Here is a 26,765-nt window from a genome sequence, read left to right as displayed (position 1 = left end):
GAAGTATCTTTGGCAGATAGCCCTGTGCCTCTAGAACCCCAGAGTCACATGCCAGGAGGTGATGCCATTCCAAGGGAGCTTCAGCCCCTTCCTGTGGGAGGGGCAGTGCTCAGGGAAAGTTCTTTTTGGTCTCAGAATAGGCGTCCAAGGTACCCCAGTGTACCTTGATTAGAGATCATTTTAATGACTGTAACTGGCTCCAGCTGAAAGGACTGGGTGATGGTCCTGGTGGGAGATTTTCCTGAATGCTGTAGGATGTGGAGCAGCAGGCCTGGTCTCCCCACTAGGTGCCAGCAGCACCCCAGTACCAGCAGAGACAATCACAATGCCTTAGACCTTGCAAAATAACCCACAAGGTCTCCCTAGCAGGGAACTACCATACTCTGCATTTTTCCTGAATGTGTTTATTTCAGTTCTGCAGCAGTCCTCAGCCTGAATCTCAGGATTATCTCCACTAGGGAAGAGGGAGCTCTGATTGAATACACACTGACCATGAAGGAACCAGTGTCCTCCCACATCTGCCACTGTGCACCATATCCATTGCTCTAGGTCTGTGATAACAAGCAGGCTCCAGTGTGAGCCAAATCTGTGGGACCTCTACCATCTCTACCTGCCCTTCCCAGAAGTCTTTATGAGGATGTAGTGGACCGAACTCTGAGACTCAGTCAGGTAGACACATACTACAGTCTGTATTTCTCAAAGATGGCCATGACCATCTTGCCCCTCACCCTCCCTAATCTTCTTCTTTAATATGACCTTGTCATAGCCCAGCTAAAGAGTTAAGTTCCACCTCATCCCCAAATCTCATCGGGCCTTGGGACTCATTTTATCAATAGAATTTGATCTTCGGCCCGGCTCTGTCCCTGTCACGGTCTCTGTCTTGCTCAGTCTCACTGCTTCTGTCTTGGTCTCCTTCCCTCTATGTCTTTATCTACATCTTTGTTTCTCTTTCTCTCTACTACACGAAAGGAGTGAAAAGTAAGCCAGGCTTGGGAAAAGTGACCCTGTGGGAAGGGAGACTGAGGAGATGGAGGGGTGTCCTTGCCTGGGCACTTTCTGGTCTGTTTTCTCCTGTGCTTTAGATAACCTGCCCCCCCAGGAACAAGAAGGAAAGAAATGACCATAAACAAGCTAATGCAGCAAGTGGTCAAGCGTTCTCTCTCTGTATGTCTGCTGGAGGGACACTCTTATCATTAACCTCACCTGCACCCAGGCATGCTCATATTACATACAAATACCATCAAACACACATTCATGCACATGCACAGAAATAGAGATAAAGAAGGAAATAGAAATCTCAGAAATTGTCTCTAGACAGACTCATTTTTTTTTTCTTTTAAAGGCTGTTCAATTTTGTTTCCTTCTTCAACAAATCTTCCCTAAATAGCTTTTTTCCTCTTTGAATATGAATAATACTTATTAGTCCAAGGACTATTGTAAAGGTAACTGAATTTAAAATAGCATTTTCATTGGCACCCCATAATTGCACACATTTATGGGGTACAGTACAGTAATTCGATGACTGTATATGGGTCATGACAAAGCCAGGGTAATTAGCATCCCCATATCATGAAGCATGTATGATTTCTTTGGGTAAAAATGCCTGTCCTCTATTACGGGCTATGATGGTTAATATTGTCAGCTGGCAGGCTCTAGAATGACCAGAGACAAACCCTCTGGGCATGCTTTCCAGGGTGGTTATAGTTTAGAGTAAGTGGAATAGGAAGGCCCACCCTAATAAAAAGGAAAGCTTGCTGAGCAGCAGCATTCATCACTCTACGTCCTGACTGTGGCTGCCACGTGGCCAGCTGGCTCACGCTCTGCTGCCATGCCTTCTCTGCGAGGTGGGCTGTGCCCTCAGAGTGTGAGCCCAAGTGAACCTTCCTCCATTCAGTGCTTTGTCACGCACCTTGTCACAGCAAGGAGAAAAGCAACTGACACGCGGTCCTTGAAGCTTTTACAGAACAAGGCGATCTGGTCCTGAGGAGACAGGACCCACATTTCTCAGAAGGGTGTGTTAAGCCCAGGAAGCTGGCAGTTAGCAAATCTCACTGTGCAGGAATGAGATGCAGGGCCATTCAGATCAGTGAATATTTATTATTTATTTATTTATGAGTGCTTGTGCATGTGTGCAATTGTACATGTGTATGTGTATGTGTGTGAGAGAGACACACCACTGTGCATGTGTAGAGTTCAGAGGACAACTTGTGGAAGTCAGTTCTTTCCTTACACCTTGTGGGTCCCAGGGATTTAACTCAGTTCATCAGGCTTGGTAGCAAATGCCTTTACCTGTTGAGACATCTTCTGGCCCTTCAGTGCATCTTAAATAGAAGCATTCTGGAAGGTGGTATTGTCTCTGAGTTCCACCCTGCCCTTTCGTGCCCTACTTGTGATCCTGGATGAATATAGCTCAGCTTCTAGTTTTCTCTTTTCAGACCCTCGCCTCACAGGGCTCAGAAGGCAGAAGGTCATGCATGCCCAGCGGGAGGAGGAAGGGGCTTGTTCCCTTATGTCTTCTTCCTGAGCTCTCTGACTCCTCGCCCTTGCAATGACTGTCACAACAGCGGCTTGTCCCACCTGCAGCAGCTGCGCCCAGCTCATGGTGTCTCCTACTGTCTCAGATCCAGCCTCTCTCACTCTCTTGGAGCAGCACACCAGTCAATAAAGGCCCCCACTGAAAGCCTGCAGATCCCTGGAACTCATTGGCCAGCTAGCCTATCGGAATTGATGATCTTCAGGTTCAGTGAGAGACTTTGTCTCAAAAAATAAGATGGAGAGTAATTGTGATAAATGTTGTGTTAAGTAAAATAAGCCAGGCACAGAGAGACAAATACCATATTTTGTGTCACGGTTTGAATCTGAATGTCCCCCATGGCTCATATTTTAAGGGATTGTTCTCAGTTGATGGTGCTGTTTTAGAAGGCTATAGAACTTGGGGAGCTGGTGAAGGTAGCCCACGAGAGGTGGACTTTTAAAGGCTATATCTGGCCTCTATTTTTGCCTCACTTTCTATTTCCTGATCTGCTGTGATGTGAACAGCCTCTGCCTCACACTCCTGCTGCCAGAAGCTAAGCATCTCAGCTACACCTTCCCTCATTACTACAAAAATAAATTCTGCTTCCATTAAGTTGCTTCTGTCAGATACTGTGGTCACAGGGACAGAAAAGCAATGGATACATTATAGCATATAAAAATACTGAATTCACAGAAGCAGAGAGAAGAGTGGTTGTCAGGGGCCAGGTGTGGGGTGGAGGGGGACTTGAGGGATTGGAGAAGTTACAGTTAGACAGGAGGAGCATGTTCTGGTGGTTTATCACACAACTAGGTTACTGCAGCTAACAGTGACTCATTGTACTGTTCAAGGCAGCTGAAAGGGAGAACTGAAGTCTCATCACAGAGGAAAAAAATACCTGTGTAAGGAGATACAGTCTTATCTGACTGACCATCCCATAATGTGAGCACATATCAAAACTTCAAATTGTGCCCTATAAATATATACAGGTATTATTTGTTAATTGAAATAAAATTAAGACAAAAAGGGGATTTCACGTGGGCTTGGGGAGCTGCCTAGTCAAGATCCAAGTGTTGCTGTGGTATGAGGGTGGCTGTGTGCACCTGACCTGAGGCTCTTCTGTGGGGCTCTGCACTGGCCTCTGCTAGGCTACCAGAATGTTCTGTGTTCACAGGTGCCTCTGCCCTCCATCAAGGCCCATTGCTGCAGGAGGGCTCTAAAGGTTCTAAAACCTTCTAGAAACAGTGCCACAGGCTTCATCAAGTGTTAAAACACAAGAGCCTGTGGGGGACATTCCACATTTAAACAGGGTCATACAATTATAATTGTATGACTAGTTATGAGGCAAGTCAGTAACACCAAGAGAAGACAGAATCCCTGCTCTAGGAGTGCCCCACTCCCATGACAGTGCTACAGTGCTAAGAAGAGAGGTGGGCAGAACAGGAAAGCCCAAGGCCAAGGCGGTGTTCCATCCCTTTGTCAGCAGTGGAGCTCGAGCATCAGTGTGCAGTGTGGGCCTGTGGTCAAGCTTCTGAGTCACTGGAGCTGGCTAAGTGTGCACTGCACTGGGTTCTAGGGCTTCATACAGCTGCTAATGGGACCAAGCAGGCGCTCTGCTGCTGATGTGAAGAGATCATGAGAACGGATCCTCAAGGGAGGGCAGGTCAGGTGCATGGCAGCCAGGGCTGCAATGTCCAGTTACCATAGTGAAGGCCAAGCTAGCCAATGGAACATTGTCAGTACTAGAAAAACTGGCCATTGGGAGAATGGTTGTACCAGCCAAAGTGGGCAGCAGTGCACACCAGTGGCAGCTAGGCTGTCCAGCAGAGTCCTCTGTTCGCTCTTAGGTGGCTGCTGCCCTTAGCCTCTCCAGAGGCCCCTGCGACACTGTGTGAAGGGTGCTCTGAAGTTGTCCTCTGCGCTCATGTGCAGAATGCTGTGATAGAGGGGTAAGTAAGACCATTCATAGTCACGTGAAACCTCTGGATGGAGAAGCTAAAACACCCATGGGGAACAGGGAAGGAGGGACGCAGGTCTCAAGTCACAGAGCACCTGCATCCCGAGGAGCTGGAAGAGGCAGGTAGGCTCCTCTTACAGAGCTCTATGGACACTTGGATTGTCCACTTCCATGTTCTGTGACACTGATAGAACAAACATTGGGTTTAGAAAGTGATCTAGTTTGTGGTGACTTGTTACAGCAGCCCCAGAAAGCGAAACGCCTGCCACATTAGCCTTTATCCTCAGGCTGGGAATATGACAGACCACTGGTAGTTAGCACTGCTGCTGAGGGCTGTGATGGGCTGGGTCCTGAGCCCAGGGAGCCTTTCTATCATTCCTGCTGCCCACAGAGGGCTGGCTGAATGGAAGACCCTCCTCCAAAGCAAGCCACTCACTGCTTCTGGAAGGCTTCAGCTCAGTTTCATCTTCTAAGGTGGACGAGAGCCGATTCTGAAAGCTCCCTCCCTCCCAATCTGGCTTCCCCAGTTCTTTGAGGTGAAGAATTCTCGGCCAATACTGAACAATGAGAGACAGCCATGCTTCCCAGATGAATGTGAGTGAACGCAATCTACACGTTTCAGGTGGAGCGCACCAGCCATGTCAGGTGGTGTGGCTGGTGTAGTGGTTCTGAGAGCAGTGCAGACGCTTGCTGCCCCCACAGAAGCAGCCCTGGCTTGGCACTGATGAGGGGTTGGAGGGCCATGACCATAGACAGATACTCCATCTCCAGCATCATGCTGACTCTGCCACCTCTCTACTCTCTAACTGCACATTGGTCTTTTTTTTCTTTTCGAGACAGGGTCTCCCTGTAGCCCCTGCTGGCCTAGAACTCACTATGTAGACGAGACTGGCTTCGAACTCACTGAGTACACCTGCTTCTGCCCCCTGAGTGTTGGGATTAAAGGCATGCACCACCACACCCAGATCATTAGCCTTTTAATAGATAGAAGGAATTCAGTGTCTACACAAACCAGTCAAGGTTGACATCTATTGCATGAAATAAAAATTCTGGGACAAGGGATGTGGTTCAGCTGGTAGAGTGTTCACTTAGCATTCATGAGGGAGGCTCTGGGTTCCATCCCTAGCACTATGTAAAGGAGGACGTAGCAGTGCATACCTGTAATCTCAACATTTAGGAGGCAGAGGTAGGGGGATCAAAAGTTCAAGATCATCTTTGGATACATAGCATGTTTTCCAGCCACCCTGGGCTACATGAGACCATGTTTCAAAAAAAGAATTCTGGAGGTGATGAAGATTGGGTGCATTAAGCAGGGCTTCTCGCATGACTTCTAGGGTGAAGGTGTGTTGGGTTAGCATAGATAAGCAGAGCACACAGGCTTTGGGGCCTGTGTGGGGACCAGAGCCTGGAACAGAGGACAAGAACCTCTGTTGCTGGCCACTCCTGTGTCTCTGGCTCCACATGAACTCAAATACAAAAAGACTCTGCCAACCCAGCTCTACCATCACAGCTGTCATATTTCCAGGGGTCAGGGGCCACACTAGCTGTGGCTGCCTTGTGCTTCTCCTCTTCCTCACTGGCTAGAGTGCAAACTGCTCCTGTTTGGGAGACAGTTTGGCAATTTCTTACCCAACTAAACATCGTTTCTCCAGTCTCCAGCTCTAACCTGTTCACTGGTATCAAGCCAATGGGCCGAGTGGCTCCTGTGTCTTCTCTGAAGTGTGTGCATGGATTCTTCTGGCCTTTTCTTCGTAGTTACAATGCCCTTTGATGGGCAAATGGATAAACGCAATGTGGGACATCACAATGGGGTTCAGTTCATCAGTGAAAATAAATGGGCTGTCAAGTCAGGAAAGGAGGTCAAGAATCCATATTATTATGAACACAATATGGCAACGTCTGTGCACTATTCCAGCTCTATGACATAGGCCTAGGAAGATCAGAGAGGCAGGGGATGAAGGCAGGGGGATGGATAGGTTTTCAGAGCAGGGAGTATCCTGCCATAGTGGACACCCATCATTATCTATTTGTTAAGATCCAGAAAGAATTCCACACAAAACATGACACTAGACATGGTGACACGGCACCTTCAACTTTGCTCATAAAAGGAGGGGAAACTTCATGTAGTGTTAACTCTGATCCAAGATTGTTCCTGCTTTTATCTGCTGAGCACTGGGATTCCATGTGTGTACTACCATGTCCTGTTTATGAGGTGCTAGGGATGGAACTCCGGGCTTCGTGCATGCTAGGCAAGCGGTTTACCAACTGAGCCACATCAGTAGCCCCAATAAGAAAATATTCTGTGACTGGTTTAGATCATAGAACTTTTAGGAAATGGCCCTACTCAGATCTGAACCCAAGCAGTCCTATGGCTGGTTTCTGCCTTCAGTGCCCTGTCACCCAGCACCCGCCTTCTCAGAAAACTCCACACAGCTCAGGAATGTTGAGTCTGTCCTCACTCCAGCACAATGAAAACACTAACTGCCATCCTAAGAGCTTGTCTTCTCTTAAAGAGCCATGCTCCCTAATTCACAAAGCTGAGTCATATTTTGTCAATGTATCACGATATTTAAAAACTACTAACTAGAGTGTTTCTTTTCAGTTGTGAATCATTACAATGGGAAATTGACACTGGCTCATGACTAGAAGTGCCTGGCCCAGCCCCTGAGTCCTACTAATAATGTTAGAAGGCAGTTAGAAGGACAACCATGGCTGCCTGTCCTGTGTGCGCCCTCCAAGTGGAGTCTGAGTGCACAAGGACTCTATGTAAGTGCATATTTCCTCCCTCCCCTTTCTCTGTCCCCCTCCCTTTTTCTTCCTCTCTCTTTTTCTCTCCTCTCCTCTCTCTCTTTCTGTCCCTCTCTCTTCCTCTTCTCCTCTCTCCCCATTAATGCTGGCTTTCTATCTCTAATAATGGCAGCTTTCTATGTTTTTTCTTCAGAATAATAACAGCTTATTCACAGCTCAGCATCCTTCTCAGGAAGTTTCAGCTTTCTGATATGTACAAGTCTAAGAATCAAAGTTAGACTTCTGACAGTGAGGGCTGGATAAGTGGAAAATGGGCACCAATTTCGTCTTAAACGCAGGGATGGAAATGAAGCAGGTGTCCTGGGCAATGATGATGCTGAGTCTCTCACAGCTGGAAGATGAAGCTGCCACAGGCAATCTCTCCCCATGGCCGGGTGACACACAGAACCCATCTGCAGTTAGTGCTCATGATGTGCCCTCGCTCGCCTCAGGCTCCCCCAAGCATACAGCACATACCTCCTCTCCATCACCATCACCCACTATGTCCTCGGCACCGGACTCCAGGGACCATGCCCATTGCTCCAGTTTCCCATGGCAAGCATATAGTTTGAATGGAAAACCTCCCCCACAGGCTCCTGTATTTGAATGCTTGGTCCCCAGGCGATGGTGCTGTCTTAGAAGGTTGTGGGAACTTTTGAAGGTGGAGCCTTGCTGGAGGAAGTAGGTCACTGAGGGGTAGTCCTTGAGGATGGCCCAGCTCCTGACTCCCCTTCCTAGTCTGTGGATACGGGAGCCAGCAAGTGCCATACTCCTGCTGCTATGCCTTCCATTCTTGATGGAACAAACTCTCCATTAAGAGATGAAGAGGATGGGGCCAAACCAGCCTGGGCTAAATTGAAAGCTGAAGGCCAGCCTGGGCTATATAAGGAGACTTTGACAGTAGAGAGAAGGCAAGAGGGGAAAAAGAGAAGCAGAAGGAAAGGAAGGGGAGAAAGGGGAGAAGAGAGAAGAGGAGGGACGGACAAAATTGTATATACCAAGTTATTAAATATTTATTTGGACCAATAAATTGATAACAAATTATGAACCACAAAACTTTGAAAGTGCTACAAACATCAGAAAAATTCTACAAAAATCTGAGGTGTTTGGTGGCCTCTGGATCACACTTTGACTCATCTGGTGAACTTTGCTCTGAGCAGTGCAGCAGTACACCAATGACGCTTCCGTGGTAGGAGGATCCCTCATTCTTTATCACAGCGTAGGGGGTAGGGATCTATCCTTTATTACTGACAGTCTAAAGAGTGTTGGCTTCATAACTGGATGTTCCTACTGTCACAACTATTTTTGTAATTGTCCTTGAGTTTGGAAAAAGCCCAAGCATCCTTGTTACTTTTACTATTAGACTTCCAGGCATCTCCAGTTGTCCTACAAAGTGCCTAATCTTCAATGTTCCTTGAAATCCTGACAATTGTTAACCTTAACCTACTAGCGATCTGCTTTCCTTTGTCCTTTTGATATGAGATGCTAATTGGGTTATGTACTCTTTGCCACACTGGTATTTCATGTCAAATAAACAAGACATTTTTACCAGAGAAATTCTGATAAAATCTACTTTATTTAACTATCACACAAAAAGAAAATGTATTAAGCACTTATTATGTTACCAGCAGGTCTGTGGAGTAGGTTTCTGACAAGACAAAGACCTAATCATCTACTTCCAATTTTATGTGTTCCAAGCCTTTCTGCAGTCAAGTTCATGACACCTAATCTCAATCTACTTGTATGCAAGGACAAAACAACACATTGGGTAATTTCTGAATGACAGAGATTCATCTGTGCAGATTCAGAGACAAACCAGGTGGTGACTCTGCTCTTGAGAGGCTTGTAGTATCCAGCAGGGAATTCACAGGTGCCAAAGCCCAGTGGAAAAGACAAACTGCAGTGTCATAGATGAGGTTCAAAACATTTCAGGCTGAGTATGGCAGTGCACACCTGTGACCCCAGCACTTGAGAGGCAGAGGCTAGGATTGAACCCAGAGTTTCATGTGTGCTGGGTGGGCACTCTACCAATTGAAGCATGTCCCAGCCTTCAAGGTGCATCTTTAAAATTAGCCCAGGTAGAACACAGAGGGAAGTTAAACCCATCGATATCAATAACCACACTTCTGTGTATCTATGCTTACATTTCCATGTTCACACCTCAACTGTGGCCTCTATCTCAGTGGCATCCACAGCCAGCTAGGATGTCTCAATGGCCTCTCAACACTGGGGTTACCACTCACTTTCCCTTATTTCAGTTTTCTTTTCTGGCATGATCTTGTTGGCATTTCTTGCCTCCTTCAACCTCTCCACCAGCACTGAGCCCATAGGATGAGCAATGAGTGCCACAAGCCTCAGAGAGACACTAGAAGGGGATTCATCTGCCTTCCTTTAATTAATGCAGATAACATCTCATGCACTCGAGCCCCCTCAAGGCTGCAGCATCCCATTTGCAGCTGAGGGTTTGGTTAATTGAAAAACCAAACCATGCCAGCACTGTGGGGTGGAGGATAAGCTGTGTGGGATAACGACATTCCAGTATGTACACACGTGGCAGGGATGGTGTTAGGTATTGAATTCCGAGTTAACACAGCTTTGAAGGCTCTGATAAAATGAGCTACTAATACATGGCCCCATCTATCTTGGTAACATAAAGATTTTACATTCACAGAGAGCTTTTCTGCTCATGATTAGCATCAGGCAGTTACAGATGAGAGTCAAGCTCTACACGACAGGGTACATCGTTAGCGCTAACAGATCTGTCACTGGGACGCCAAGATGCCCGGAGCTGTAAGAAGGAACACTGGACATGTGACTCCCTGAAGCTGAGGACAATGTGAAAGCAAAAGCGTGCATCCCATCTTCAGAGCTACAGTTAGAGAAGACCAGGGAACCATGGACCCACCCATCCCCAGAATGCTGGCAGGCAGGAATAAGTGCATCTCCTTGGGGCCTTCCTGTGACGACCACACCAAGTCACACATTTCCTTTATCAGGTTACTGACATCTTTGGTCAGTCATACTAGAGAGCTCCTTCTAGCCACATCTTGCTATCTTTTAGAGGAAATTTAACACATTGTGCTGTTCAAGCTTTCATCGCACTGCATGTCAAATGCTGCATTGGCCACAAATCTGAGCAGCCAATGATGATTTTATTGTAGCAGCTGAGACTCATAACAGAGTTTTCAGTGGGTTCTGGAGGTGCCCAGAGAGGGAAATTTTCATCCATGTTGTGTACTAACAACAGCAAACAACCCAAACACATGTGAAAAGCTACCAATTAAGGGAACTAGGACCAATCCACCCTCTAGGCATTTGCTAAATGTTGGGGCTTTCAAAAGACAGGTCTCCATCTTTTCCCCAGGATGTAAAGGATGAAAGGAGAAGACCACGCGAACATCTCAGCCCCAATAATGGAGGAACAGATGCAGTAAAGCTATGGCAGGTATTTGACCAGTTGAGTGTACCCATTTCCCACCAGAATATGGCTGGTGGACCAAGACGCAGGAGAGAGAGGCTGACAAGAACAAGACACTTCTTGCATCACCCATCCTCCCACCCACCTTCTAACTGCAGTGCTCACTCACAGTGCCAGACACATAATGGTGCAATGCTGATCCCTTACCTCGCTGCCTCGCCTGTCTGCCTGTAGCCTGTCTGCCTGTACCTTCAGTGCTGTCATCACCTGACATCTGAGGGAACCTCCTTGGACCATGTCTAAAGTCCTGAGCCTTGAGGGCATCCTGGGAGGTGGAACTTTCAATGTTATATTCAGGTTAGTCCTGGAAAAATTAGGACAAATTGGCTGCATCCTGCTCAGCCATCTGGATGCATATGCATACTGGAGGAGGGAGGGGTAGCAGCTTTGAGCAGCCCATGACCAGCAGGGAGACAAGTTCTTCAGGGCCTTGCCTCTGCCAGCTGTGTCTGCAGATGACTCTAAGGTGCTGTTCAGGTCTCCCCAGAGGGTCTTTGGCAGGATGGAGTGCTATTACCATGCCTTCATGTTTGCTTCCCTGTATCTCCCTTTATTCTCCCCAGGCCCCAAGCTTGTCCCTTGCCGTCACTTTCCAAAATGAAGGGCCAGCATGTCAGCTCCAAAATTACAGCTCGGTTTTCATTGGATTGGGGAAGGTGGGAATCAAAGAAACGTGTAAGAGGCTATCCTCCAAACCAGACTGCAGCCATTTTCACCAGTTCAGCTGTGTCTACTTTCCTGGGTTTATCAGTATTGGAACTGTGAACTGTGGACATTCCTTCCTAGAAGGAGGGGATGGAGAGGGTCACTGGACCCTCATCTGAGCATCCAGCCACTGCTCCCAGCCATAGTATGCAGTTCTGACCTAACTGCATATGACTGCAGGGTCTCAGGGAGGTGCTGGAGGATACAGGCTAAGGGAAGGTTAACTGTAGGGGTGGGGACCACTTCATCTATGCAGGTATAGGGAGGCCATCATTCTTGCTGGGTAGACTTGTGGTGCTGCTGCTGTAGGGTCACCCACACTCCTGTCAGCAACCCTTTACCCATGCTCAATAAACTCATTGGTTTTCCAGGGTGAATTGTGGTGGATTCATAGTTTGCTTTGCTGTTGGGACCCTAGGAGGTAGGGTGGAGGACACATTATTTACATCTCTTCCCAAGGAAAGAATTTTAGTGACAGACACATCCACTGCAAATTTATTTTGTAATGTAATATTCACTGCATTATATCTCCAGCCCTGTCTCTAAGGATGAAGGAGGAAGGAGGCAACCCTCCACTGCAGGGAAATCTGCCAGGAGACACCCATCCCCTAGTGGCACTCTTCTGGGGCTGCCTCAACAGACAATCATTGTGCCCCAGGTGCTTGTCCTTCAGAGAGCCTGTACCCAGTGGGTGATCAGCTTGGGGCTGCAGAGGCCCCAACTCAGGAAGGCTCTGAGGAGAAGCCCTGAGGTCTGTGGAGACTTCTGGAGATTGCCTTGCCTCACTTCTCCCTCTGCCCCCGCACCCTCTGCAGCTGTGGATCAACAGTGTACTCCAGTATGCAGGTCCTGCATGCTGACCTCCAGCTCAGATTGCCTTCTGGAAAGCTCACCTACCACAGAAACTTTTTAGAACCTTTCAGACAGGTGAGACACACTCTTGAGAAGAAAAAGTATTGTCTTCATGGAACTTATATTCTGGGAAAGAGATGAACAAACACTAGACACTCCAGTTCCATCGTGATGTCATGGACTATAATAGATGAAAAGGAAGTAGAATGAATGACAGAGAGGGGTGACTCCTTCACATGGGAACCAAGGGTACTTTCTGGGATACCATACTCTCAAGATGAACCAGCAGGTAAAAATTGTTAGTAAAAGGATTGCATTCCTGTCAAGTATGTGAATCCAGAAAACAGGATATGTGGAGGGTTGTGGAAGCTGGCTCAGTCAGTGTTTTGCTGTACAAAATGAGGACTGAGTTCAATCCCCAGAACTATGTAAAAAAGCCAGGCATGGCTGTGTGTGCTTGTAATCCCAGGGCTGGTGGGGCAGAGACATGCAGATCCCTGGGACTCACTGGCCAGTCAACCTAGGTTTTGTTGGAAAGCTCTAAATCATTGAAACACTTGCCTAAAAAACAAGGTGGACAGCTTCTGAGAAACATGTGAGATTGATGTCTGGCCTCCACATATATGTGCACACATGAACATGCACACATCTGAACACATGTACACCTACACACAAAAGATACATTGAGTAAAATGTGAAAAATAAATCTCAAAACTCAACTTGCTAAGCAGCTGAAGTTGTCTGCTTCCTGCTTCAAGCCTCAAATGCCCTGGTTTCAGAATTTCACTGGGAGCTGTTAAGACCCAGTAGCTAATTCTAATAAATTCCTACCAAAACATACTTTCTTTGCTCTTGGAAACATTAAATGAAATCCAAAATTAAAAGCAAATATTTTCTTAAATCTTCCTGACTTTCACACAACACCCACACTAAACTTTGAGCTAAAATTTAAAATTTAGCCATCCTAAATTATTGACACCAATTCTGCAGAGATATCAGGACTAAGCAATTATTCTCTGTTGACAAAGGAGTTGAGTTCAAAGTTTGATCCTACACCTCACTATCATTTTGTTTGTAATAAATAATTAAAAACCATTTGAAAGGAAGAAAAAGTTGGTGTAATCAATTGCCCTAAAAAGAAAGTGGATTTTTTTTTAAAAAGTCTATTTGAAATAGTCAAGTACTATCATTACCATCACCATCATCATCATCACCATTATCACTGCCATCACCATCACATCACCATCATCACCATAACCACCACCATCACCATCATCACCATCACCATCACCATCACCATCATCATCACTATCATCACCATTACCATCATCACCATCACCATCATCATCATCACCATCATCACCATTATCAAGTTCCTCAGGAAGTAAAGGAGTGAAGGAGGGAGGGAGATCATCACTATCATCACCATCACCATCACCATCACCATCATCATCACTATCATCACCATTACCATCATCACCATCACCATCATCATCATCACCATCATCACCATCACCACCATCATCACCATTGCCGTCATCACCATCATCAGCGTCACATCACTATCATCATCATCTTCATCATCATCATCATTATCACCACCACCACCATCACCATCATCATCACCATCACTGTCATCACCACCACCACCACCATCAACATCATCATCACCATCATCATCACTATTTTCATCACCACCATTATCACCATCATCATCACCATCACCACCATCAGCACCATCATTATGATCACCATCACCATCATCATCACCATCACCATCATCATCACCATATCATCATTACCATCACCATCATCACCATCAACATCAACATCACCACCATCATCACCATGACCACCATTATCACCATTATCATCATCACCATCACCATCATCACCATCACCATTACCTTTTACATAGTAGGTACTTCCCTTTCCACATTTACCAAGTAGGAAATCCAGGGTCAAGTAGGCTGAGTCCCTTACCCAAGGCAGTGAAGAAAGAATAGTTTTGCTGACTGCAGAATCCATAGTTGCCCATCTCTCTTTGAATCTGATGCTCAGTGCTGTTTCTATCTTGCATACTCCTTTAAAAGTGGTAGTGCAGATATAATACAGTGGGAAATAATCTTATCATTTCTGATAATTTTTGCTTTTTTGATATATTCTTTGCCTCTTCCTGCTTACAACATAGACATGTGGCCAGAACCATGGCAGCTATCTTGCAATCATGAAGCAACTGGTGTGAACAGGAAAACATGATTAAAGATGGTACTTGGCAGCGAAAGGAAGAGCCTGTCTGTCAGTATCACCAAGCAGCCACAGCAGCCCTGTATTCCTTGTCCTGTGCTACAAATAAGTTCTTACCTTGTTTTGTTTATGCTGCTATCATCAGATATTGACATTTATCCAGCTACATTTAGCCATGTGTAATCTTTTGAAAATACATTGATTATTTCTAGTATGTATGGTGTATGTGCATACTGCAGAGGCCAGAAGGGGACCAAGTGTCTTCCTCTATTGCTCTTTTCCTTATGCTCTTGAGACAGCATCTCTCACTGAACTAGAAGGATAAACTGGCTGGCCAGCAAGCTGTCTGGATCTTCCTGTGTCCAGTCCCCAATGCACAGGTTACAGGAATGCACAAGCATGCTTAACTTTTATGTGGGTGCTGGGGATTCCAACTCAGATCCTTATGTCTGCCAGCATTCTTACCCACTGAGCCATCTCCAGCCCCCTGTGTGAGGTCTTTTTTTGTTTGGAAATACACATTTTTTTTAATTGAAGTTTCGTACTTTTTATCCAATATAATTTGGTGGTATTTAGATTCCATCACCATCTGCACCTCCCCTTATACCCCTGCCCAATTTTAATGTACTCTATTACACACACACACACACACACACACACACACACACTAAAGCCTAATAGAGTCTAATGTGTCTCCAAGTGCAAGGTCTTAACGAAGCTGTGAGCACAAATAAAACTCCTTTCTGCTTAAGATGAGATTTCTGAAGTTTTTCTAATATTTAACTTTGGTTTTGAGGGCTCATAGGCTATAATGGCGACAGAGGCAAAAGATACAAATGGGTTAGTGTGAGCCAGAGTGGCCCCTCCTTAGCTGCCAGAGGACACTGTTAGATGATTTTGCTATGACCTTGCAATAAAGGACTCAGCCCTGCCAGACAGTCAATTTCCTAAAAGAAATAATACATCTAATTCTAACATGGATTCTAATGCAACGATCTCTGATTTGTCCACTATCCAAAGCATTTGAGGCCAAATGCATCATGCCTGAGTCAAATGTGACCTAAAGACCTCCAATTTGTAATCTCTGACTTAAAAGAAAAAGCTAATGTCATGGTATTTGTTTATTTTAGGGTTATAAGAAAAGCAGCAGTTCGAAGAAGGCAGGCCAGGGCTGCTTTTGATCTTTGAACTGGTAATCAAAACCAGCAAAAACAAGCTGAGAAATGCAGTCGCCTCACACCACCATCCATCACCATCACAGAGGCTGGAAGCCACGACATGACATATGATGACAGGGGCCTGCCACACAGTCTCTAATTTTGTCCCACACCAACACTCCTTCAGGCTGCTGACAGGTGAGGACACTGAACTCAACCTTGACCACAGGACTTCCAACTCTGCTGAAAGCCCTCCCCACCATATCCATCCATCCATCCATCCATCCATCCATCCATCCATCCATCCATAGATACATGATAGATAGATAGATAGATAGAGATAGAGAGATAGATAGATATAGAGATAGGATGATAGGTGGATGGATGGATAGATAGGAGAGAGCAGGAAAGAGAGGGAGGGATATATATATATATCTCATCTCTATATAGCTATCTCTTTCTATCTCTATATATAACTCTCTCTCCTCTCTCTCCATATATATATACATATATTTTTTCCCCCAAGTCTATAGGAGGATGTCTGGCTGTCTGACTGTCTAGAACATTCTTTCTCTTCCTGGTGGAAAGTTGCCAAGTGTAGGGACTGAAGAGATGGCTCCTCAGTGGGTAAAGTTGCTTGCCTTGTAAATATGAGGGCCCAAGTTCTATCTCCGTAATTCATGTAAAAAAGTCGTGTGTGGTGAAGCATGCTAGCAACCCCAGTACTGGGGAGGAGGAGGACACAGGCAGATCCCTGGCACTTGCTGGCCAGCTGGCCTTGCTTATTTGGGGAAATTCCAGGCCACACAGAGATCTGGTCTCCAAAAACAAGGTGGTGAGGCTGGTGAGATGGTTCAGTGGCTAAAGTGCTTACCATACAGTTGTGAAGGGCTAAGTTCAAATCCCCAGAAACCAGGTAAAGTTGGGCAGTGTAGTGCACATCTGTAATCTTACTGCACCTACAGCAATAAAAGGGGAAAAGACGGGAGAACCTGGGAGCTTGTGAGCCAGATAGTCTGGTATATGTAGTGGGAGCAACAAAAGAAAGGGCCTATCTCAAAGGAATTGGAAGGCAAGGATGGATACCTAAGGTTATCTTCTGACCACACATGTAATGCGTGACACTCACACACATGAATGCACGATATACATACACATCAAACCCACAAACTTACGCACAAATAATAACAATAAAAATCAAGGTGGAGGGTGCCTAAGGAAAGACATTTGAAGAATGACAATTTAGTTGACCTCTGCCCACATGAATACACACACACACACACACACACACACACACACACACACAGTGACCTAGTCCAAAAAAGGGCATATGTGTGTGCATGTGAGTGCATGTGTGTGAATGTGAGTGTGAATGTGTGGAGTGTGGCTGTGTGTGTGTGAGGACATGTGGCTGTGTAGTGTGTGGTTGTATGGCAGTGATTTGAATGAAAAATTTCCCTTGTAAGCTCATGTATATGAATCCCTGGCCCCAGCTGGTTGTGCTGTTTGTGGAAGTTTAGGTGGTGTGGCTTTGCTGGAGAAAGCAGATCACTGGGGTGGCCTTGAGAGTTCATAGCCTCTTCCCACTTCCAGCTTGCCCTCTCTCTGCTTCCTGCATGAGGATGTGTGCTCTCAGCTTTCTGCCTTGGCTGTCTCCAGCCATGCTTCTTCCCTCCTCTCTCCCTCTGGAACCATCAACCCAAACAAACTCTTCCTTCTATAAGTTGTCTTGGTCATGACATTTCATCATAACAGAAAAGTAGCTAATACAGAGGTTCATATCAGAGGGTGGGCTGTTGCTTTGGAGAACCTCACCATGTTGTTTTTCAGGGAAATATGGAAGACTCTGAAACTTTGGAATAGAAAAACAGTTAAATGCTGTAACCAGAGCTTAATGGGCCATTCTACTAGGATCATGGACTAAAATGAAAAAGAGCATGTAGGGCAGAAAAAATGCAAATTGTACAGTTTGGAAAGAAAGAGAGCACTAGGAAGCTTAATGCTGCAGCCAAGTCCTACCCAGGAAAAGAGGCTGTACTTGTTAAGGAGATTAGAGCCATTAAGGAGAGACCTCCTGCTCTGCATAGGAACTATGAGAAGCTTGTGCTGAGGGCAAGACTCTACCCAGATTAACTATGAAAGCGAATGTAAGGGGTTTTCTGCTCCTAAAAAGCAGTTGTGTCAATGTACAAAAGCATGTGCTAATGTGGCCAAAGGAGGCCAAGGTCCATCCCAAGCTGGCAGCCAAACTTGGCAGTACCATCTGTGTGGTACTGGCTTTAGGGGTATAAAGGATGTAAGGGTGAGGGGATCATTGATTTTTCCTCCATGATTTCAGAATGCTGCTGAGGTCCTGGCTTAAGATATTTCAGAGGGAGAGGGAAGCAAGGACTTCCCTCTGTATACCTGCATACATTTTTCAGTAATAACCAAACCACAGATTCAATGTTAGACTGTCTTGAAATTTCCTCCACCAAAGAAATTAGTCCATCACTTCTTAATTCACCCTCAGGCAAGTTCTTAGAATACTGGCAAAAGGCTACCAGATTCTTTAGCAAAATATCACAGGAAGGGCCTAGAGCCCAGGTGCTGTTTAAGTCCTTATACCTTAGAGATATAAGGATTTAAGGGTGAGGGGATCGTTGATTTTTTCCTCCATGATTTTGGACTGCTGCTGAGGCCAGGCAGCATATTGCAGGGGAGTTCCTGCATAAAGAAAGCCCCAGGGTCCCCTACAATGATGAAGATGCCAGAGTCCTGAGACATCTGCTAAAGAGAGCTGCATACAGGGAGTGGAACCAGCCCAAGAGACAATGTACACTGTAGGTAACAAACGTGGATGGTTGGAGTCACCTAAGCCCTTTGTGACCAAAGTCCCAGACATTGGACCTAGAGCTACAGGATTTGGTGTTTGTCCTGCTGGTCATTCCTTTTGCTTTGGTCCTGTATTTCTTCATTGTGCCTCCATTCCTCCCATTTAGAATGAGAATGTGTACTCTGCTCTATTGTATGTTGGGAGCATGTAGTTTGTCCTTTTGGTTTTATAGGAAGTGACAGTTAGAAGAGACTTTGAACTTTGGACTTTTGAACAATGTTGATACTGTTAAAGACGATCAAGATTTTAAAAGTTAGATTACATACATTTTTCTTTATGACATGTCATGAGTCTATGGGGGCCAGGGAGTGGAATGTGGTGATTTACATGAGAAATGTCCCATATAGGCTCATGTATTTGAACCCTTGGTCCCAGTTGGTGGTGCTGTTTGTGGAGGTTTAGGTGGTGCAGCCTTACTGAAGGAAGCACGTCATTGGGGGTAGCTTTGGGAGTTCATAGCCTCTTCCCACTTCCAGTTTGCCCACTCTCTGTTTCCTGCCTAAAGATGTTAACTCTTAACTTTCTGCTCTGGCTGCCTCCTGCCATGTCCCCTGCCTCCAATATAGACTCTCCCTCTGGAACCATGAGCCCAAATAAACTCTTCCTTCTATAAGGTGCCTTGTCCATGGTATTTCATCACAGCAACAGAAAAGTAACTGATACAGGTTGAGTGTGTACATCCAGTGTATGTGTGTGTGGAATGTGCTTGTGACTATGTGCAACTGAGCACATATGTGCATGTAATGGGACATGATAATGGCCCAGTGGGGTCACAGTAGGCCTGATGGAACCTTGTTCACCCAGCTGCAGCAGGCCCATCTCACCTCCTAGCTCTGTCACCTTTACACATCTATTGTATTTAATTTTTTTTCTTTTTAATTGATAAACAAAATGTATATGATGTACATTTTGGGGGTGCAAGATGATGTTTTGATGGCAATGACATTGTGGAAAAGCTAAATCACACACATCTATGATTCCATTATCTCACATGCTTATTGTCTTTCTGTGGAAACAGTTGAAATCTATTCTTTTAGCACTTTTGAAATATGTGGTAATTGCACATAGTTACAGGGTACAATGTGATGTTTTGATATATGTGTGCATTATGGAAAGACTAAGTCAAGAAAATTAACATATCTATTACTTCACACACTGTTTCCTGTGTGTGGCAGGAGCATTTAAAATCTAATCTAGTAATTTTGAGACATATTAGAGACACATATTACATTATTATTGACTACAATTGCTACCCCTATTTCAATATCTTTTCTTCTGTGTGTGTGTGTGTGTGTGTGTGTGTGTGTGTGTGTGTGTGTGTGATGTGCCTGTCTGCACGTGTGCATGGCCCATGAGTGTGTGTATGCGTGTATGTGCATACAAATGGAAGCTAGAGGTTGATGTTAAGTGTCTTGCTTGGTTGCTCTCCACCTTATTTACTTAGACAGGCCCCTTCTTGAACCTGGAACTCAGGGATTCGGCAAGACCAGCTGGCCAGCTAGCTCTAGGGATCTCCTCTCTTCCCAGTGCTAGGACTACAGGTGGCTGCCATATCTTCCCGGCTTTCACATGGGTGTTGGTGATATGAACTCTGTCTTCATATTTGTGTGGCGAGTGCTTTATCTACTGAGCCATATCCCCAGTTCCTACTTCAGCATCTTTAAGTATTCAGATCAGCCTTGAATTTTCTTCTCTTTTGTTGATTAGGATATTGCTCACACATGGTAAGACTCAGCAATCTTAAGTGTACGGTTTAATAACACAATCTTGTAATCACCACATCACAGTCAGTTGCATCTTGTACTGGAAATGTTTTCTGGAGGATTTCAGCTGCTGAAAACACATATACACAGAGGGAATCTCTGGGCGGAGATGGACATGATTTTTCTTTGATTGTGGCAATCATTTTGCTATGTATATGGATGGCAAAACATCATACATAGCCATTAAATATGGCTGAAAAAGATACGTAATGTCACCTTCCAAAGAGTTCCTTCATGGTAAAAATCATGTGATATGCCCACCCCTAGATTACCTTCTATTTAAATAGATACGTGGCAGAGGAGGAGGGGTAATGAAGAGAGGGGGAGAGGAAAAGTGAATGAAAAAGCTATATAAAGGAATGATGAGATGGCTCAGCAGGTAAAAGTGCTTGTAGCCAAGCCTGATGCTCTGAGTTCAGTTCCCTTGACCCACATGGTGGAAAGAGAACTAACTCCTGCAAGTTGTTCTCTAACCTCTGCCTTTCTGCCTTGGCACTGTTGCATGTACATGAGTACATACACAGGTGCACAATCAAGAAAAAATTTAAGAAAGGTGTCATAAGGAAATTTACTACCTTACAATCCAATTATAAAAGAAAATCGGGTGGGGAGCCTGGAGACATGGCTCAGCAGTTAAGAGCACTGACTGTTCTTGTAGAGACCCAGTTTGGTTCTCAGCATTCATATGGTGGCTAATAACCATCCATAGCTCCAGTTCCAGGGGATCCAATGCCATCTTTTGGCCTCCATGGGCGTTGCATACATGGGATGCACTTCCACACACATGCAGGCTAAACATACATACACACAAAATTAAAATAAGTAAAGAAAAAACAACTGAAGAGAGCAGAGTACACGTGATATGAAAGAAAAGGAGAGGGTACTGGGGGTCAAAGGATTAAGCAAGGATGAGGGTGGCGAGATGAAGGAAAGTAGTGGGTGAGTTTACCAGGACTAAGGCTATATGAAAAAGCCTTGTGGAAACGCACTAGTTAGTAAGCTAATGTCAAAATATAATTTAAAACAAAAGGGTCCAAGTGGAGGCAGTCTGCATGGGTGGACAACTCCACTTCCAGATGAAATGGGTTATTAAAAGAAAATCGCAGAGGTCTTGTTCTTTGCTGAAAACTCCAACAGGGCTAGAATCCCACCATAGACTGTCCTTCATGTTGATTTCCAGCATCAGGAATTGAGACTCATTCCCAGCATCATAGGCTCCCACAGGTTTTCCCTTCTGGTGGAGTAAGAGTGTTCCCTTGACTGCTGAGTCTGTCCATCTATTCACTGGTTATAGACATTTGGGCTCCTCCTGGGGTTTACTTTTCTATGACTAAGACAATAAGCCTGATCACTTTTTGATTTGTTTTTAAGACTATACACCATCTAGATGACTTGAAGATTTTTGTCTTCCATGTATAGAAGTAGAGAAGTGATGTTATCTTTTCTTTAAACAAGCTCAGCCTTGGCATCAGGGAATCCACTGCAGCCAGGAGCAAGTTGACACTCTCAGCTCTGTGACCCCTCTCAAATTCAAGAGCGAGTGTGGGGAGATGGGAAATACATTCCTGCAGATGGATATTTCATTATTCATCTGTCTGACACATAGAAACAGATCAATGTTGAACATTTTTAACATTAAGCTTGGGTCTTGAATTTGTGGACACAATTGTAAGTTAAAGGGCATTTAAAAGAAATTACGGCTTGTCCTCTCAGAGAAAACCCAAGGTTCTCATATCCCTAGACAAATGTGATTTCTTACTATGCGCAAAATATGGATCCTTAAATTTACAGACAAGTATCCCAGTTACCACCCATCAAAGTAGCTTCTTTTTCAACAGAGATTATTACAGAGTTACACCACTGGTCACACACAGAGATTCTCTGTGAATTGCCCAAGCCTAAGTGGCACATCTAGGATGCAAACTCTATACCTAAGGCTCATAGAACAAGGGGTGAAGCGAACACTAATGCATCTTTCAATTCTCATCAGTGAAGCTCCCTCATGCAACTGAGGCCCAGGAACATAAAAGGCCAGAAATGGCCTAAACACAGAGAGTAAGAGTCGGCAGAGTGTGGGTCCTTGGTCAGGTCTTCCGTATTGAGGTCTACCCACCCAGGGCTCAGGGACCATTGCGGAAGAGTGGGCAGGGGGGAGATTGTAAGAATTAGGGAGGAGGTGCATGATCATATGGAAATAGTCCTACAGGTACCTGAGCCCCTTCTCATACAAACCTACAGCAATGGTGTCAGCATGCACAAGACCCATGCAATCTCAGTTGAAGAATTACTGGCAGCTTATTACTGCTGAGTGAGGAAGAGCAGATCTTCTTGAAGGGAGAGATTCCAGATAGACTGATTAAACTCCAGTGGATGAACTTGCACTAAGGGACATCTTGGGACACTAACTTTACACAATAGGCCTTAATACAAATGACAGAATGTATGAATTCCAGTGGGGGGGCTATGTGAGGGTGCCAAAGGGGAAAGGTGCATAAAGATGATTTTATGTATGAAATACACAGAAATTCAATAAATATTAAAAAAACATAAAAAATTTAAAAATAGCAAGAAGGAAATAACAATTTGTTATGAGAACAGCAGTCAGCAAGAAAATTCAGAGCAATATGATCCAAGCTGAGGAGATTTGTACATGTGTTTGAACCTGTGTGCAGGTTCACATGCATATGGTGGTATGATCCTGTGTGGCGACTAGAAAACAACCTCAAGTGCCATCCTCAAAACATTGCTGTCTACCGTGGTGTGTGTGTGTGTGTGTGTGTGTGTGTATGCCACAGTGGAAGCCAGAGGAAAACTTGCAGGAGTTGGTTCTAGCCGTCCACCAAATGGGTCCTGAGGATTGAACTCAGGTCCAAGTGCCTTTACCTGCTGAGCCATCTTACTGGCCCCACCTTGTTCTTTGAGACAGAATTTCTCATCAGCCTAGAAGTCAAGAATTAAGCTGGCTGGCAGGTGAGCCTAGGGATCCTCCTATTTCTACCTCCCCAGCACTGGAATTGCAAGTATGCACTACCACGTTTGGCATTTTTATGTAGGCTTTATATGGTTCTCATGCTTGCAAGATAAGCATTTTACTGATTGAGGCATGTCTGCAGCCCCCCACCACCCCCAAGTTGGCAAGATTTTAGGCTAAAAATATACCAAGCATTACCCAGAAGTGGTTGAAAATTAGGTTTACGTTGGTCTACATGTAAAAAACTTTCAAGACTAGTACAATTTTGATGGAAAATATCAGATTATTAAAAAAGAAAAAAGGATTTGTCATACACAATAATTCTACATTCTCTTGCTATGTTTAGAAAATAACTGTTTTAGTTTCTTTTCCTGTTGCTGTGATAAAATACCTGAACAAAAGCAATTTAAAGGACAAAGACTATGTTCTGGCTATAGTTTAAGGGTTCAGTCCATCATGGTGGGAAAGTCAAAGCAGGAGGGACTTGAAGCAGCTGGTCACATCACACCCACAATCAGGAAACAAGGAGTGATGAGCACATGCTGCTGCTCAGCTCCCTGTCTCTACCCACACAGTCCAGGATCCCAGCCAGGGAATGGAGACACCCACAGTGGGCAGGTCTTCCCACTTCAATCACTATAATCAAGATAATCCCTTACAGTCATGCCCTGAGGCCCCCATGTCCCAGGTGGTTCTGGATTCTATCAAGTTGACAGTTGTGGTGGTTTGAATGAGAATGTCCCCCATAGGCTCCAAGTATTCTGACATTTTGTCCCCAGTTGGTGGCACTGTTTTAGGAGGTCTTAGAAGGTGTGGTCATGCTGGAGGAAACACGTCACCGGGGGTGGCCTTAGAGAGTTCTAAAGCCTTGCCAGATCTTGAGTTTCTTTCTTTTTTCCTGTGCTTGCTTGACGATGTGAGAGCTTAGCTTCCACTCCTCCTCTAGCCAACTCTGCCTCCATGCCTCCCCACCATGATGGACTGACTCTTGCCATTTTGGAACCATAAGCTAAATAGACTCTTCCTTTTAAAAGTTCCCTTGGTCATGGTGTTTCATCACAGCAACAGAAAAGTGACTAATATAATAGTTAACACTCACCATCACATAACTATACAATAAATCTTGTCTGACTGGTTGTGAATTTATGTGGGATCTTTGAAAATTGTACCTAAGTTTTCTGCCAGAACTCTTTCTACTGTCATCAATGGCTGAGTATACTGCCTCATGAGGGTAACCCTGCTCCTCTAGGTGAAGGGAATGATATCACACCTCCCAGAAGAACCAATAGAGGACCCAAAGACAAGGAACAGATTGACACCGTGAGACCAGGGATCATATTATTCTTGTGAAGTTCATGGACTGGTTTTAAACTCCTTGCTTACTGTGTGTTTTGCCTGCTTGTTAAGGTGTTTAAAGTGTTTATGAAGATATATTAGGCTTGTGATTTTAATTTCATGTTTAGAAAATTATGATTAAGCTCAGAGTCAACATTTAAATCTAGCTAATTGAACTTAATCTGTAAAAGTTTTTAAATTCAAAAGTTTTAAACTTCCTTGTTCTATGAGCAGTAAGTAATGGTTTACAGAAGTACCAGCTGCGTGAAGATTGAGACAGTGAGCAGGAATCAGGTGCTCTTTACGCTGAGATGTCATGGAGTTGCAGCCCCACTGGCACCTGCTTTGACATCTGCTAGCCATGCCATTTCCTTACCTCATTTTTGGCAGATGAGGACAGCTTTCTAGGATGATGGTGGGCAACTGAACACATTCTGAGGTATTCTAAGGACCACGGGAGAAGAGGGAAAAAAACAGGCCCATGTGTGGAATTATAGTTCCGTGGGACAGATCAGGAGAAGACGGGCTGAAGAAGGACCGAAAATCGCGGGGTGACTCATGCCCCTCACACTGAGGAAGAGACTCTCCTTACTTTAGAAGCTATGAAAGCTAAATTCAGGTTTCTCAGATTTTGCAATTTATATTAGGGCACTGGAATGTGACGATACTGAGTTATTCATTACATCGACAAATATTGACTCTTGTGCACCCGACAGGATAATAAGATTTACAGGATCATAAGACAGACGAGCTTTGCTTTTGGGTCCTGTCTACTTAATATTCAGCACCCTCATATGATTTAATAGGTGTTTGGTGATTGGATACAAGTCCAAGCATTCATAAATAAAACACAGTATTTTAGAACTTATTCTAATGATTCCTATATTCCCAGAAGGGTTCATATTGTGATATTTCTCATAGTGTCTATGTCTGGCTCAAGAACAGATGGCCGACACCCTAAGCCTTTATCTTATTCAATTGGTTCTTTTTCTTTATTTCTTTAAGTTAGAACTTTCTGACTCATTAGAGAAAACATCTAGACTTTGCTGGTACCAATTCTGGGTATTCAGAATGTCCACGGATCAAAGCATTTGGGGTGGCTTTTAATTGCTATCTTACACATTTTTCTCATTCTTGTGACAAAATACCTGAGAAGAAGCAATTTCAAGAAGGAAGTGGTTCTTTTGGCTGACCATTTTTTTAGGGGACACAGTCCATCACGGATGGGAAATCCTGAGGGCAGGAGAGGCCAACTGGTTACATTGTATCTATAGTCAGGAATCAAATCAGAGAGCATACAGAAAATGTGGCTGGGCTATAAAACTTCAAGCACCCCATCTCAGCGACTAACCTCTTCTACCAAAGCTCCACGTCCGAAATGTTCCATAACCTTTCCAAACAATGCCACCAGTTGGGGACTGAATGTTCAAACACATGAGCCTATAGGGACATTTCATAGACATGATTGCCAACAGCTCGCTCAGAGATCTACAATTGTTACCTATTTCTCTGTGCACCCCACTGCAGAGACAGAGTCTCAATATGTTTTTCTCACATTTGCTCCTTTCTGGGTTCACAGAATCAAGGCAGGAAGCATTTTGTTGACAACAAATTGACAAGAAGACTATGAGGTCATTGAATGTCCTCTCCCCATACATGTGCAGCTTACATACGAAGAGCCACTTTTTATAAAGGACATGCATTCATAACTTCTTGGAACTATCATGTAAAATACACAGATTCGGGGGCTGGAGAACTGGTTCAGTCAATAAAATGCCTACGACAGAAGCATGAGGACCTAAGTTTGGATTCCTAGTACCCATGTAAAAAGTCAGGCATGGCAGCATGTATCTTAGCATAAGGTGTTGGGGGGCAGGTGTAGAGACAGGTATATCTTTGGAGCTTATTGGTCAGCCAGGTTAACCAATGGGTGAGCTCCAGGTTCATTGAGAGACCCTGCCTCAAAAAATTAGGTATAGAGATATTGAAGAAGACACCTGATGTCAACTTCTGGCCTCCACATGCATGCACACATGAACACACACACACACACACACACACACACACACAACATGGAATCAAGTAGTTGCTTTTGCACATTGAAGGCCACCTGATAAAACATCTTG

General features: G+C 44.7%; 1 protein-coding gene across 1 annotated transcript in view; it reads right to left on the bottom strand.

The window, feature by feature from the left end:
* The window catches only part of Tmem132d (transmembrane protein 132D), a 767,785-nt gene that overhangs the window by 20,526 nt on the left and 720,494 nt on the right, over window positions 1-26,765 (bottom strand). The window lies entirely within an intron of this gene.

Source organism: Nannospalax galili, unplaced genomic scaffold (assembly GCF_000622305.1).
Source record: "Nannospalax galili isolate Female #2095 unplaced genomic scaffold, S.galili_v1.0 scaffold566, whole genome shotgun sequence".
Lineage (NCBI taxonomy): Eukaryota > Metazoa > Chordata > Mammalia > Rodentia > Spalacidae > Nannospalax > Nannospalax galili.
This window is presented reverse-complemented; position numbering and strand designations above follow the sequence as displayed.